We start from the raw sequence: 16,849 nt of genomic DNA, 5'->3' as shown, positions 1-16,849 counted from the left end.
TCTAAATAAGACAATACTTGACCCATGTTTATATGATTTTCTTACGATAAGTAATTAAACCATAAAATTTGTGACACCCTTTGTGATCAATTTCCTTAGTTCTGTGTATTTTCTTTATCAATGAACCCAGCAATGACACTAATATGTATTTTTTCCCAATTTACCTAATGCAAACTGGAACTGGGTTTCAAAAATCTCTATTTGCCTGTACTAAATAATTCATGACAAATTTTATAAATCGTCACCAGAATATGTCAATAGTAGCCCAACTGTGAAAAAAAACAACACTTTATATTCAATAATTCCCTGTGAATATTGAATACCTCTCAGTACTGAAAAATTCTTTAGTCAGTCAATCTTGAGCTTCTGTTCGATGTAACTAATCATTCAGTGGCTTGCCTTTGGTTATAATGACACAGTGAATTGGTTGCCAGTTGCATTAATATTTCTTTTCGAGGGCAACTAACATCTTAAAAATGTTTCCAAGTTTACATTTCATTTAATAAAATTTTAATTAGTGTCTTCATAAAAGCCAGAAGAAATTATTTATTGCTTTAGCTACATATAAGCAAAACCTCCACTGATAAAATTAAAATAAGAGTAACTTTGTCTAGTAAATATGTATTAGTAATTTGAAGTATTCAGTTTTCACAGCATTACAGAAAAGCTCGCATAACCCACTGAAAAAATAAACTTTAGTTTTGTTCAAAACATATGTTTCCGCCATGGCTAGAACAATTCAAGTAATCAGCAGGACGTGAACATGTACAGCCGGAAGCTGTTTGTGGCAGTAATCTCTAGAACTTGAGTGTTACAAGGGATTTTTGTTTTGTTACAAAAGTATATGGGCACGTGTTTGTTTCAAAGAGCTAACTTTTATGACTCTACTGATCACTATATCATGCACATAATTCCTTACCTATTTAAAAGCTTTTCAATTTTATTATTAAAATATACTTGAAAGAAATCCGTAAACGCTTCTAAAAGAAAGGTGAAAGGATTATAAAAATACATTTTAAAGCACTGCCAAGACTTAGAGTACTCGAAAGGGAAATATTTTATTATAAACAATACACAATATACTTTACTGTATTGTAAATCACAATATATACTTTAAGTATGAGGAATTCTAATGGTAACAGTAAAGATACCATCAAATGCATTTGATTAGGGCCTGTACTTTAGTAATTTAATTTGTACCTAATATGATATGCATAAACAATTGATCGTAATAATTAATTAACTACATAGTTGCTGTTACCAGTTTACATTATTTTCAATCAAGAATACTACCTAATGAAACGTAAATTTTCTTCCCAAAATAAAAAAAGTTTGAAGTTTTGGTATAAGTTTGCTTTTTCACCAAATGCTTTGTTTTGGTATAAACTGCTCCGACACGACTTGCTCTTGTAACGGAGAGAAGTAGGTCTTGTAGAGTGTCAATTGAGTGTGACAATGAGTCACTCTCATAACACTTGCCTGGTGAATAGCTATGAGGAAGCGACAAAGAAAATACCTAAAAGAGAATGCACTTTATTTATGCATCAGCGACAGTTTGCGTAAACCATTTTAAATATATGTTGTATAATACATAATGCAAAATAGTCTCACATCACACGTAAACTTGCTTGCTACAACTTACTGACAAACAATCTCATTCTTAGAATTTAACTCTTGATTCCATCCCTTTATTTTCCTACTGTCTCTCCTTTAGTTCGTGTATGATTTGCCTCATTTCTCAAAAACCAATAAACACCTCAACGCTCTGCTATGTGTTATGCGTAGGGGTACAGTTTGCCTCAATTTATAACTATTGTCACTTATTATGATTTCAAAAGGTAAATCCAATAACTGCAATTGGTGTAGGCTATATTTATTCTACGGAATGATGGAGATAGATGACAACGAGAAAAAACTGTTTTTGATGTATGTATTTAGCCCAAATGCCAATAGATATAGACTGATAGCATGTGAAAAACAAAGAAATACCAATTTTGGTAATTATTTACTCATGCCTACTACAAATGTCTGAGATAATTTCTCAATCAGTCGAATATTGCAACGCACCTTTACAAACATCTGCAGTTTCAGAGACAATAAATTCCCACACCCCATTATTGGGTGCTATATTATATGTCAAAAAGTCGACATATAAAATATTTCACAACATAGCTTGGTATGTGATATAGTAAAATTTTTGTTAATTAAATAGTTTTTATATATGTGAATCAATATAAACTTCTTACTAAACACTTATGTTGCATGTAATGGTTCTAGGTTAAGCTCATTAATGTGTTAAACATTAAAATCTCTTATGTGGGTATTGATTTTATTTTCAAAGTTTCTTACTCTTCTTGTAATAATGGTTATCTAAAATAGCAATGTAAACATTTTGCAATCGCTCACCCTGTAGAGAAGAAGTCAGGGTGAAAAAAATTGTGAAGGTGATATTTTAGAATTTTACTATGTGGATTGTTAGAAAAATAGATGGATTTGAGTAGGACTTTACCCATACTCTCAATATAAGTTCGCAATTACCAATAAAAAAGCAAGGGTATAAAAATGAAATGAAGCGATAAAATATTAAACATTTTTACCTAAATCAAATGATTGTGGCTATACCCCAACTTGGAAAACTTTTAAGTTGTAAAATGACTTTATAACCTTAATTGATTTCACTGAATAAGCAAGAAATTACATCAAACAATTCAATATCAGCTGTAAAAGACAAAGCTTGTACAAAAAAAATTACAACAAATCATAAGGAATACAAAATTAAAATTCATATTAAGTAATATTTTTGACAATTTTGAAATGGTTGCAAAATGTTATTATACTACACGTGTTCTTTTATGAACAAATACAGCGGCAAAAAAAGGACTCGTATATCATATGTTATAAAGATCCCATCTGCGCGTTGAATTAATTAAGAGAAAATAAAGATTTGTCATAAAATATATCCATTTAATAGTATGCACCATGCCAAAACAATTATAAGGTCAAAAAATAAATAAAAAGTTGACTTAACTGTTTGAGAAGGCAAGCACGGCTAATTCATATTCATTCATTTTAGTTTAGCACGTACTCTATAGTTAAATATGAAAGGGTGGGTCTATTCGAAATGTATAATTCATAGCCTAAGTATCATTTTAAAGTCTACGATAATTTTACGTTGAATTTAGTTAGTCCACTTTAATCAGACTTTAATGAGTTTGGTCCTAACTTCCGCTACACAATATTAACCATAATCATGGTGAGGTGTGTCTAATGCAGGTTTAAGCAGAACGAGATGATTATCAATGCAGCAAGGGCTGCACAAGGCGGGGTAATCAATCAACCTGGTCTGGCCTAGTGGGATTCAGGTGGATAACACGATAGTCAGTTCATCGGGACGAGTACAACAGTCATTACATATTTCCTGTAATCTTTCTAGTCATTACTCCGATTCCTAAACGTAATTTATTTAAATCGAATGCCAAATTTCAGTATGAGTATAGTCAAGTTTACTACGTTTAAATAGCCGATAAAATTATTTGAGTTCTCAGGATCAATTACTCTAATACAGTAATGTTATAGTGCGTTTGGTAATATTCTAAACCTCCCATATGTTTTCAAAAAATTATATATATATATATATATATATATATATATATAAAACAATAGTAGTATCATGTTTCTACATCCTAACTGCTAAAATCTAACATTTTTAAGTCGTTTTAAAGGAACGGGATTCATTGAATGATGTTTACTTCAGCCATCAATTAAATAGCGTTGAAAATAATGAGACAATAGCCTTTAGTTTTCATTTAAGGAAGCCTTCCTTTGTTTCATAGCAAGACAGTTTCTTTTATTATCTCGCCGAGTAACATTTACTTCATTTAAAAATGGGTTTAATTGGATTTAGTAAATATCGTCATTTTAATACTAATTGTTTCCATTGTTTCAACTTTTAAAATCTATTGAAATCTATCTCAGTTCAAATAAGATATTATATATTAAAACTTATTCATATTTAGTATGAATTACTAAATTATGTGATATTTTGTTTCAATATTTAGCTATAACAACGGTAGTCCTAATAAATATTTTAACATTGTTCAAGCATTTACTCTGCAACTTGTCATTTGTGATTTTAATAAAAAATCATAAAGGTTAGAAATTAGTATTCACAATGTTCTATTGCTATAAATTTTTCTTCAATTCTTATAGTAATTATATCGTTCGAAAATGAATTCATGAAAACTTTATCCTTATTTAAGTATAAACAGAAATATAGTAAAAACAAATATAAATTTGTATATGTTATAACATAAAAATAGCACGGTTAACTTGTACCGTTTTTATAGCACATATATTAAATTTATATGGAGCTAATACTTTATAAATTAAAACAACTTTTCGGAAATACTTGATTTATTCCATGGTAGCAGAGCGTGGTTTCACTATATGAGGTTTATTGTGTGTAAACAACTGATTATTGTGCCATTGTAATCCCTGTAAATGGAGTGTATTGTAATTAACAACATATGGTAATGGTTTACATTCATGACACTGGCGCAGGCGTACGATTAAGAACACCGTGAAAGACTGACAGCCATACAATTATACGGAGGGAATATTATTGTAAAAAGGAATGTCCTCCAAGAGCTCAATGCCTCGCGGGCTGAAATTGTTGTTAGATCGTAGGAGCAGGTAGCAGTGCTATTAGTAAACAGAGCCAGCCAACCACAAGATCTACGAGGCCGCCGCACTGCACCGACCGCCAGGTCATTGGGGGAGCTGTGCATCGACTCCACATCAAGCACATCCCTCGGCAATGGCGATGGCGATGGCTACCTCCGGACTGATACTGGACGTCGGCCTATCCTACCACACCACCCCTCGGACTACGCATCACGGCCTCCACGTAGTGACAAGTACCAAGATTGTTATTTAAAAGTGTGCATGTGGAGGGATATTATTGTACTTAATCCGAGATGAGTGTTTTAAAGGTTTAGGTTCCTACCGTGATTTCAGCTTCGGGCTAGGGAAAGGGTAATTATCATATTAACCGCCGGGGCGGAAAAATACGAGTTTTTGCGTTCTTAACTTATTGGAATCGTCCTATATAAAAAAAAGTATAAGGTTTGATGGGGTGGAAATGAGAAATAACGAAGTTCTAGAAAATAAAAAATTAAATAACTTTCCAGTAATATCTCCATGTTCTACATCCACGTCTAGCGTCACGTGACCTTTTGTGGCCAATGATTGAACCTCGTGATGACGTCATCGGTTGCGCCGCCATATTTGCAAACGTAAATGAGAAATTACAGAAATGAGCAGAATTTTGATCAAAATTAATAATGTTTTTCTTAATTTCGAGAAAAAAATTAATTACGAGTGCCTCCGGCCATCAGCGCGGGCTTCGGCAGCACCTTCGGTGCTGCCGAAGCCCGCGCTGATGTCAATAAAAGAAAAACATCCCTCGAGATAGTACCTATCAGTAAAATATAAAATTCTAGAGGGGCTGATCAAAAATATAAATTGAAATGTAATGCAAAGGCAATTATGTAAAGTTTAAAAACTAAATAAATCATGAAAAACTCAAATATATAGATGGATATTAACAGAGAACACTTACCATTAGTGTGTTGGCGGATATAGCTAAACAGCAGCAACAAAAAAGTGGTCTATTACAACGAAACGACACAGTCTCCCGGTTTAAAAACACCACTCGACCGCACGACGAACAAATACACTCATTTTTAAAAATGCCCTGTTCTATTAAAAAAGAGATAATTTCGTTTCGGTTAAAACGTAAGCTCTTTACGTGCCCTACGGAAACACTCCGACACACACAATTCACTAGGGTTGGTTGAACTAGTGGATGGTTGATTCATCATTGTAAACTCACTCACTCAATCCGACCTACTGAACACGATATCTTGTGTAGAACTGACCTATGCCCCGGACAACTCAGATAACAGGTATGCTATCAGGCTGCTATCAGTCCCGGCCGCAGATAATATTCAAGTAAACAGATTATCCAGACACAGCACACAAACTGAACATTAAAACATTAGAAACTTTACCACTTATCAATATACCCCCTAAAATCATGTTATTTGTCATTTGCACCCCCTAGTACTATATATATTTTTTGTTCAGGAGGGTGAGCAGAATACGTTGGTAATGTCAAATTCGTGATTTGCCGCCCCGGCGTTTAATCTTACTGGTACCAGGGAAAGATATGTACCATAGGTCTAATTTATTTATGCTGAATCGCGGTAGGAAGTAGGCTCTTGTTAACTAGACGCGGTGCGTGGACATTGTTTGTTTAGTTAGACTGGTCAATCAGCTGATCGGTCTAAGGTGATACGTTCCGACCCGGCTCGCGGCAGTGAGAGAGGGAGTCAGTCGAGTCTTGGAGTTTCCATGAGAAGGTGTACCGGTCGAAGCTGAAGTTTTTTTCTCTAACCCTATAGTTGGGATTTAGAGTAATTATTTATCGCGTGTAAATTCAATTTCAAGTATTTAATTTCTTTAGTGCGTTTTAGTTTCCGATCTGCCTCCGTAATCTTCAAAGTAGTAAGTCCCGTACCAGCGTATAGTTAATATCTTTTATTTTTATAATACTGTAATTAAAATTTCTAAAGTTTCCCATATTTCAGAGTCTGAAAATTAAATTAAATTTTTGAAGTATTGTGAATTAAATTTTGGTGATAAAGTAAATATCAAGTTTTGTGTTATTTTAATTTTGAGTATTTTGAGAAGAGAACTTTTTATTTCGTTTTGTTAATTTAAACCATTTTTGGAGAAGTATACATTTTTAGTTTAATTTTAATTTGAATACCTTTTCATCAGACTCTTAATTAGATTTGTTCGATTGAGTGGCATTTTGAAGAAAATTGAATCAAAAGTTTGTAAACTTTGTTAACTTTTTGGTGAACTTAAATTTCGGAATAAATTAAGTATTTCCGAAAAGTTGTTTTAATTTATAAAGTATTAGCTCCATATAAATTTAATATATGTGCTATAAAAACGGTACAAACTTTTAAAATAATTCATTAATGGTTTTTGCTATTAAATTTAATGTGCTTCATACTAAGGAATGGATATTCAAGAAAATAATTAAAAGCAAGTTTTAGGCATTTTTAAACTATTTTGACTTTATATAATGATTTCCTAAAATTTGGGCCCAGCATTTATATAGAATAATTATTGTAAATTCATATAGGTAAATGTCTTATATACGTTAAAGTAAAATATTGTAAAAGTTTTAAATATTCTTCCGTAATTTCACGTATCTTTAATTTTCATCCCACTATTTGCATATAGTGGGATCCCACTATATTGTATACAATTTAATTATACTTAAATTAATTAAAATACTAAATAAATTGTTATTCGTAAAATAAAATTACAATTACATTATGTTTGTGAATGTCTGTCTTTCTACCTGTCTGTGGGTTTGTGTTCGTGTGTGTGGGCGCTTACGCGTACGTGAGTGTATGTACATTAGTGTAAAATACAAGAGTGTAAGTAATTTGTACATAATTCTAATACGTGTATATATTTTATGATATGGATAATTAGGTAAATAACAAAAAACAGTGTGTTTAATGTTTATTGTGGTTGATAAAATGTATTCCAACAAAATAGTAAACTATTCGTAATTTAGATAGTTTATGTATCAGTAATTCTAATATGCTTAAAGAAATTATTTATTTAGTTCTTCAATCAAGAAAGACCTATTATCAATAATCTTCAATCACTTTCAATATTTCTTAAATTTAGACGATAAAATGAGTCACGTGTTGACATTATTAAATCCAATAATGTCAACACGGAATATAATCAATTCCGTTTTGCATCTTGCATGCCATATAATACACTTCAATAAAACATCAATCTACTAGTAACAAGCAATCATTTTTTCTTCAGTCGAATTAAAATCTCTCGAAGACAAATAACAAATTGAACAGCTCCAACATAGAGTTATCACTTTCTAGGGCAGAGGCTGCCACCTTTTTTACCTTCGATGCTCATCGATAACTTCTGTTTTTCAGCCTTCATCAGATTTCACAGAAACAATGCGTTATATCTTTTGAAATAAGAGCTAAAACGTTATGGATTTTATCAATTGATTTCTCTTTTTTATACTATATTAGGAGATTTATATTAATAGTTTATGCTGCCATAAAGCTTTGATGAAAAATTAGTATGAATTTGAAAATGTCTACACCTTTTTGTTTTTAATTATTTTCTTGATTGTTCATTCATTAGTGTGAAGTACATTAAATTTTGTAGCAAAAACCATTAATGAAATAATTCAAAAGTTCACCATGATATTTTTAGGTTATTACATATACAACTTTATATTTGTTTTTACTATATTTCTGTTTATACTTAAATAAAGATAAAGTTTTAATAAATTCATTTTCTAACGATAAAATTACTAGAAGAATTGAAGAAAAATTAATACCAATATATCACTGTAAATACTAATTTCTAATAATGATTATTGAGTAGTGAATTGAAAAACTCTGAAAGTTTATAACACCCTTTCAATCTCCACAACTTCTGCATCGTTGAAAAACCAACTTCCAATATTTAAAAGTCCAAGCCTATAATATTTTACGTCTTTTTTGCGTTTGAGAATAACATTTTATCTAATAACTTCTAAAGTAATCAGGCTTATATAAGCCTAGTGTGAAATAATACATAATATGTACTAGAACAAAGGTTTAAGTAGAAAATCTTTGAATTTGAATTCAGAGACCTATGTGTGATTTAAAAAGTCTATTTTGTCTAGAATCTTTCCACTATTCAACATTTTGCTACAATAAAACAATCAGGACAGTTATTTTATTGCAATACTTTAATAGCTAAAATCACAATGTAAATATTTACGTCCCTCTTTCATAAATAAATAACATGGGAGGAGTTTCATATATATATATATTGTATACATAACATAACACTTGAATCTGCATTGTCATCCCGATCAAGATAAGATATATATATATATATATATATATATATATATATATATATATATAATTCAATTATGTTGGTGTTTATAATACGAGTTTAATAACACAGATTAAAATTATTATTATATATTATATTAATGATAGAGTTAATGCAATCCTATCATTATTAGAAAACTCTCCAGGTTATTCTTTTACAGACCAAAAATTTGCTATTTTGAATACTTATTAGTGCTACCGCTATTATTATACCACTTTCCAAAAAGTCCATTGAAAATACGAGTATTATATTGACGTTTCAATCTGTAATAAGTCGGAAGTGTTTTACAGATACAATACACGAACAGAACAAATACACACCCATGCACGCACATACACAAACACACACACACACACACACACACACACACACACACACACATATATATATATATATATATATATATATATATATATATATATATATATATATATATATAATTTCAATAAACATTGAATCACAAAAAGTACTTGCTCCACCGGGAGTCGAACCCGGATCTCTCACTTGCCGGGTGTGAAAGTGCTACCATTACACCACAGATAAATGTATTTGTATATGTATTTGGCCATATCTGTCACATATGCGTTTAAATAAGCAAACTAACATATGATCGGAAGACCAAATACCTGTCAAACGACTTTTATTTATATTAAATTGTATAAATGCCAATAGCCTTATTTAATTTCAATAAACATTGAAAAACAAAACGTACTTGCTCCGCCGAGAGTCGAACCCGGATCTCTGACTCTCTTCCAGAGTATTAATATTTAAATTATCAATAAGACGTCCAAGACGATATAAAATATTTTTTTAATAGTAAGCTCCTAGTGAATATTAAGGACAATTTATCACTAAATTTGTTAACTATTAAATATTATCTGGTTTGTCTAAAATAAAAATCACAGTTTCAAATAAAATAATGGATTTATTTTAAACTAGAAAATTAATAAGTTCAACGTTTCAGAATTTTTATCACTCTATTTTCCTCAAAAAATTGACAAACCTTTTAGGAAATTTAAAAATTCCTTTGGCAAGAAATAAAAATATTAATCAAACATATCAAACTAAAAATCAGAGCTCTCTTCTAAAATAAAATAATAAGGTTTTAAAATAAAAATCAAATACCACTGGGAAATAACTCAAAATTGAAAATAAAAATTTAATCTTCCCTGTCCGCTAGTTGAACCTTAACTTTCAAGTCTTTGCCATTCAGATTACAACTCTCTCTAACAACTATTAAAGTTCAATTAATTTCCAATTAATAATTCACAATAAAACAGTTCCAGTTAAATATTAATAAATTACTACTTTTCCAAATCTCAATTAAAGTTATTAACAAAGTTCAATTTTGATTCACTTCTCTTGCAAGCATGAACCAAATGTAACTTGTATGATTCTATTATATTCTATTGTTCCAAGAGAATAAAATATTCAGATTGCTCTGTAGTTTCTACGAATTAAATTTTTTCCTATAAAAAAGACAACAAAATTAATTTAATATCAAATAAGGAAGACTATTTCAATAAAACGTACAATAAATTTGGTGCTTACCTCAAAATCCCTCGCGGGAAAAATCTTAAGAAACACGGCGCAATGTCATTAACTTAATACACGAAAATAACCAAAAGAAGGGCGAAAATTATGAGCGAGCGCGTAAATACTTCCCTTTCCAAACAACTTTTCAGGACATCCGCGGTGTTCTCTTATTGGTTCAGCTGTATCAAACAAGGAGAACAAAACTCGCAACAAGACAAGTTCTAATCAATTCAAGGCAGTCAACCTGCCTTCCTAACAATGTAAAACTACCAGTACAAACTTTCCGAAGGATTACATGTTCGTTTTTACCCTGACATTTCACAATCTAATTTAAAATTAAATCCTAATATTTCGATCCAAACATTTTTATTTAATTTAAGTTTTAATTAAAAAATAAATCAATGTAGCTTTTAAAACGCTACAGTGGGTAAATAAAGTTTCTTCAAAAGACTATAATTTAGTTGGTTTAAATTTCATTACTGTAGTAAATCATATAATACCGAAAAGGATAATAAAAGTTACGTTAATAATATTTTTTTTTTAATTTTTATTAGATCCTATAGAATATTTATATAATATAAAACAGTTTTTAAATTTGTTTTAAATGTGATAGAATAAACACATTACCTTAAACCATCTTAACTTATATTTTTTTTTTATCTTATATTATTGTGGCCGTTATATATAAAAATAGCAACTAAGCACTTATCAATATGCACAAATAAGATATTATTTTATTATAAATTAGATTCCTTTTACATTAACATAGATACATATATTTAAAATAATTATATCCAAAGAACATTTTAAACACAAATATTCCTTTTACCTTACAAGGTGATATAAATCACATTTTTTGACAGTATAACCTGATTAATATAACTTTTTATTTTATTTGGTTATAACTTTTTTAAGTTCAATATTGAAAGTTATCTTGGATGGAAAACAAAAAGAGCGCAAAAAAGAATTAAATTTCCAATTAAGCTTCATAAATAACATACCATTCTTTAACTGGAGTTCTTTTGGCTAAAATAGGATTTTAAAAAGAATACCTAAAGTTAAATAAATGAAAAAATGTCATAAATTCAAAAATTAAGTTCCAAACTTATTAAATTGTATATGGTATTCAACTGCGGTTATAGTTTAACATTGGATCAAGCGCAGTTTAACTTGCCACTTCCCTTTATTTTGTTACAAATTATTTTTGTCAAATAACGTCAATTAAATGAAATTGGCTTTAATATTTTCACTAAACTAATTGGAACGCGGAATTAACACAATAAAGATTGTTATGAGAGTGGTATCAGAGACTTGTTGGTCTGTGTCTAAGTTTCCTTACGGCATTTACGTTTATCGACATAGTTACAAAAAGGTTTTAATACAAACACGTACCGAAAATAAATTTTTGCTTTGATGTACGATAACTAGTCACATACTTTTCCAAAGTGAAAGGCTTTTAAACTAAGTATTTCCACTTAAAATACTGTTACCCACTAGAGAAAAACTCTAACACCCTTATAAAAGCATCAAAAGAGCTTTTTGCGCTAAAGTAAATTTAAATACAGTGATTTTATTGTAAACAATATTCTTCAAACAAATTCACTCTTAGTATTAATTTTCCTGTGGAAGCCGATAAAGCCAGCCCGGGGAATATGAAGCACTTTTTTTATTTAAGCTCCTTTGTGAATTATCTTACAAAGTAACTCGTGTGAAATATTTGTATTATACACTGTACGTTATCGGGTTATCAATATTGGGGAGAGAATAGATTATCAGATTAAGTCAAAATATTATTTGTACGTCAATACACTTAATAAAAAAATTAGTATTATTAGGTTATAGTATTTGCATAGTGTAAAAAATAATTACGAAACACTGCTAGAATTATTTTATATTTATTTTTTAAATTTTGAGAATAAATGCTCAGCTATCTTAACAGAGAGATTTTATGTGTGATTTATGTGCATATATAATTAGATTGTTATACTCGACCATACAAAAGTATATAAGAAATAAAAATATACTCATTCCGATAGTTCGCCACATTAAATGGCAATTTAAAAGATTTTGTGAAAAATACACTTTTTTTAGGTTTTTTAAAACTAATATTTGTATCCTATTTATTACAAAACTATGATAGGTACCTGGAACAAGCAATAGCAATAGATAAATTTCTGTTCTGAATCGTGTTTTCAAATTGTTTAAGCTAAATATTGTAAGAATTAGATGAAATTTGCAAGCTGGATATTCGTATAATGGAACACTGAAATTATTTACTGATTAACAGCATAAAAATTGCCCGACATGAGGTAAAATAGTCTTTTACTTGTAGCTTTCAGATTAGTTTGTTTTTTAGTGTACCAAGCAATAGTATGGCTAGGGTATAAATATTAATTTACGTTTTTTCTATTGCCCGTGTATGTATAAATGATTGACAACTTTGAAATATAATAAGTTATCCTTAAATTAAGCTGTAAATATTCATTAATTCAATTATTTATTAACGTTTGAAAATAATTGGATTTTACCATAAAGTATTTGCTAAATTAAATTGCATTGTTTTTGCTTACAACGGTAGGGTAGCAAAATTATTTATACTATCTACAGGTAAATTATGAAGTATGTTTATCTCATCTGGAAAAACATTTAGAATCTAAAGTATAATTTCGGGAGTGTTTGTAAATCATTTTTAATTTATAAGGACATCGATCGTATTTAGTTGGTATATGAGTCAATTAAAAAGTGTATTAATGAACAAAAATAAAACATTTTTACAGTACTTTAATTTATTCCAGTTCAGATTGTTTTGCGTCCAGAGAGGCGCATAGAGCGCTTGTGATGTGGAAATTAATAGAGCCAGAGGGTTTGATAAAATTTTACAATAAAAGCGATATTATAGGTTTCCTGCATGTAGAAAATCCCTTTATAGATTTTAAACACAAGTATCTGGTTTAATCTCCAGCTGTCGATATCGTATACGCGGGTCTTTGTCTTTGACAGGTCTTCTATCCGTGGTATTGGGTAAATAACTTAGTATAAATTTCATTGATAACATTTAAAACATTATGTGAAAAAGAAAGCAATACTTCCGTGTACATTCTGACATCTATTCTTTGTTAGAAGATGTAACTGACATACATAATTATACTTCATTTCTTTTAGAAAGGATTATACAGGAAATGGAGCAAAAAGTTTCAACAAGTGCAGTTTTGGCCAGTTTCCAACAGTGCCGACTGAGATCACAATAATAAGGTGAGTCTTGCCAACTAAAAGTGTGGCAGTGCAAGATACTCTCTCAGGAATGAACTTGACAGACTTATTTGTATCTGGAGCATTTTAACTATGTCTGCTTCTAAATTAAATATCTGCCTTCACGAGAATGACATACTTAGTTATAATATTATGGCACTTCTATTTCGGTGTTAGTACACTAATATTTTGATCTAACTTCATTTATTATTTTCACCTACTTCTCTGCAGTATTATTTAGAAAAGAATGCATAAAAATAAATTGGATGCCATTAACAAGGTCTTGTAATTTCAACAAATGACTTACAGTTTATGCATGTTTAGCATATAGTACGTTTATGATGTGTAAAGTGAAGAGGACATTTAGAAAATATGCTGTATGGGGTTTTCGATATAGTACAGTGATATATACTGAGTGTAGTTAGAGTGCGTAAAGAACAGCTAATATTATATTTCGAACGGGTTAAAGCTATAATAATATACTGATAACTTATATTGTATAAAATAAGCATGTAGATCGTACAATTGAAAGATGTCTGAAGCGCAGGTTCTTTATAACATTATATGAAATTCGGCATGTAGGTTCAATATAATGTAAAAAATAATGAATTATGAAATTAATCCTCGATATTTATAGTTTAACGTTTTAATTGTAGGACAATATTAATTTCCAGGTTCCTCAGAATGTGAATTTAACATTTAAGTTAGTGGGCTTTTTTCATTTAGAGTTACAGGGTTAATTAAATAATAAATGAGTAACATAATCTATATAGATGGTAATCTAATTTTCAGACATAAAAACCTGCAAGGACATCCACGACATAACCTTTTCTGTTATGCAGTTCTCGGGTCAGGCTACAAAGGGCTGTATGGTCAAATATGTATGGCACGAATTGTACAAAGAAGAAGTGAATTTTATAGAGATCAGATTTGGTCACTCTGCTTCGTGTGTATTACTGGATAACTACCCTCCGTATCTTCTACTAAATGTTCTATTATATTAAATACTGATATTAATGTCACATGTAGAATTTATCAATAAATTAAATACAAATTTCTAAGTATTTAAAAATTAAGATGCGTGATTATATTATCTATATTGTGTACCTGTATTTTCAGTTAAAGTGAATTATTCAGTTTCTCGTGCAAAAGAATTTTGACAAGTTACACCGCCTGTCTTAGAAAAAGCTATTAGGAAGTTCATATATTATTATTGAGTATGTTATTATATTGGCTTACCGAATCAATATTTATATTAAAAAACTAACAGGTTTGCTGGCTTATGTTTATATTCAGTAAAATAAGGTTTTGAATTATTGTTGTAAATCAAATAATATTCAAGGTTCAGTCAGAAAAAATCAGCTACATTATGATGAAAACTGAAATATTATTAATATAGTCTTATGTGTTTGTTACACGCCTAATATTTGTAAAAAAAGAGAAATATGATAAAACCTTTCATAAAGTTTAGAGCATGCACAACAGAATAGTTAGGATACTCTATATGTTTATAATAAACATAGTTATTAATTTTATACCTTTAAGGGGCAGAAACTAGTCGAAATTTTTATAAAACCAATTATCCTACCAAAATTCAACAAGTTAACGCTTTTTTTAATGGAATATTAATTTCTTCAAGCCATATATCATTTGAAAAAGTTTGGTTTTGACTTCTCGGAGTCGTGGTCAACGAAGGTGGCAGAAACATTCTTTAAGTACTACTGTAAGGTTGTTTTAATAGGCAGATTTATTAACAGAGGCTTTTTCTAAAATTTACCGTCAATAGCTCTGAACACTAACGGGAAGAACATAATACATTTTGAATGCTTTGAAACATTTACAATAGAAAGTTAAAAAAAATTAAATTATGTTCAAATCAATTCAAATCAAATCTTATTTATTGCATCGACAATTCTTACATTGTATGGCAAACGTCATGGTTTTTTTAAATTTCTGACATTCATATAACAATACACACTCATACATACAGTTTCACAGTTACGCCTCTTTCATACATCGCCAATGCAACCCACTTAGTACAACGGAGTCAGTTTTCTAATTGGGCGGTCTCCCAGTCGAATGCCAAAAACTCACCTGCATTATAGAATGCTTGTGACACCAAGAAGAGTTTAAGGCGAGTCTTTAACGCCTTGGGCGTTGGAGTATCTTTAATTGAATTGGGCAGTTTGTTGAGAAAATGAACACCCGCCTGCGAGGGCAGGCGTTCATAAACCACCGTTCTGTGTCTCCCAGTTCGGTAGTTTGCTCTACCACGTGTCTCATACATGTGTATGTCTTGGCCTCTGGTTAAGGCGCATTTACTCGCACAAAACAAAGTTGCTTTCCAAAATGTAGAGGCACGGCAGAGTCAACAGCTGCAATTTCTTGAAGGATTCCCTGCACGACTCTCTAAATTTGATTTTGGCGATTATTCGAATTGCTTTTTTTTGGAGTCTGAATGCTCTTTGAAACTGTGTGTTTGCGCAAGCTCCCCAAAGGACCACTCTGTAGGCCAGATGGGGGTAAATCAGTCCATAATACGCCGTAATCAGTACCTGACTCGGGCAGTATTTGGCTAAAGATCTCAGAACAAAAATACCTGAGCAGACTTTGGCGCAAACATAGTCAATATGCTCATTCCAAGTCAGCCCTTGGTCAAGGTGCATTCCTAGGAATTTTGAAGAGCTGAATTCTTCCAGTGTGGAGTCATCTAACAAAATAGCAGGCCCACACTGGTTGCCCGCAGTGCGCAAGGCTATATTCAAAACGTTGGTTTTTGAAGGGTTTGTTGTAAGATTGAGGCTGTGGAAGTATTGGACACAGTTGTTGACGTCAACAAAAGCCTGTTGTTCCAAAACTTCACTTGATATTGCATTGAAAAAGAGAGTCGTATCATCGGAAAACTGCACTAATTTTGCATGCAGAAGCGATGATTTTACATCGTTGACGTAAAGCAGGAAAAGCACAGGACTGAGGATGGACCCCTGAGGGACTCCGTAACTCAGTTCTATTTTTTTGGACGACTTACTAGATATCTGGACAACCTGGGATC

This window comes from Homalodisca vitripennis, chromosome 7 (genome assembly GCF_021130785.1).
Source record: "Homalodisca vitripennis isolate AUS2020 chromosome 7, UT_GWSS_2.1, whole genome shotgun sequence".
Taxonomy (NCBI): Eukaryota; Metazoa; Arthropoda; class Insecta; order Hemiptera; family Cicadellidae; genus Homalodisca; species Homalodisca vitripennis.
Note: the sequence above shows the minus strand (reverse complement) of the source record.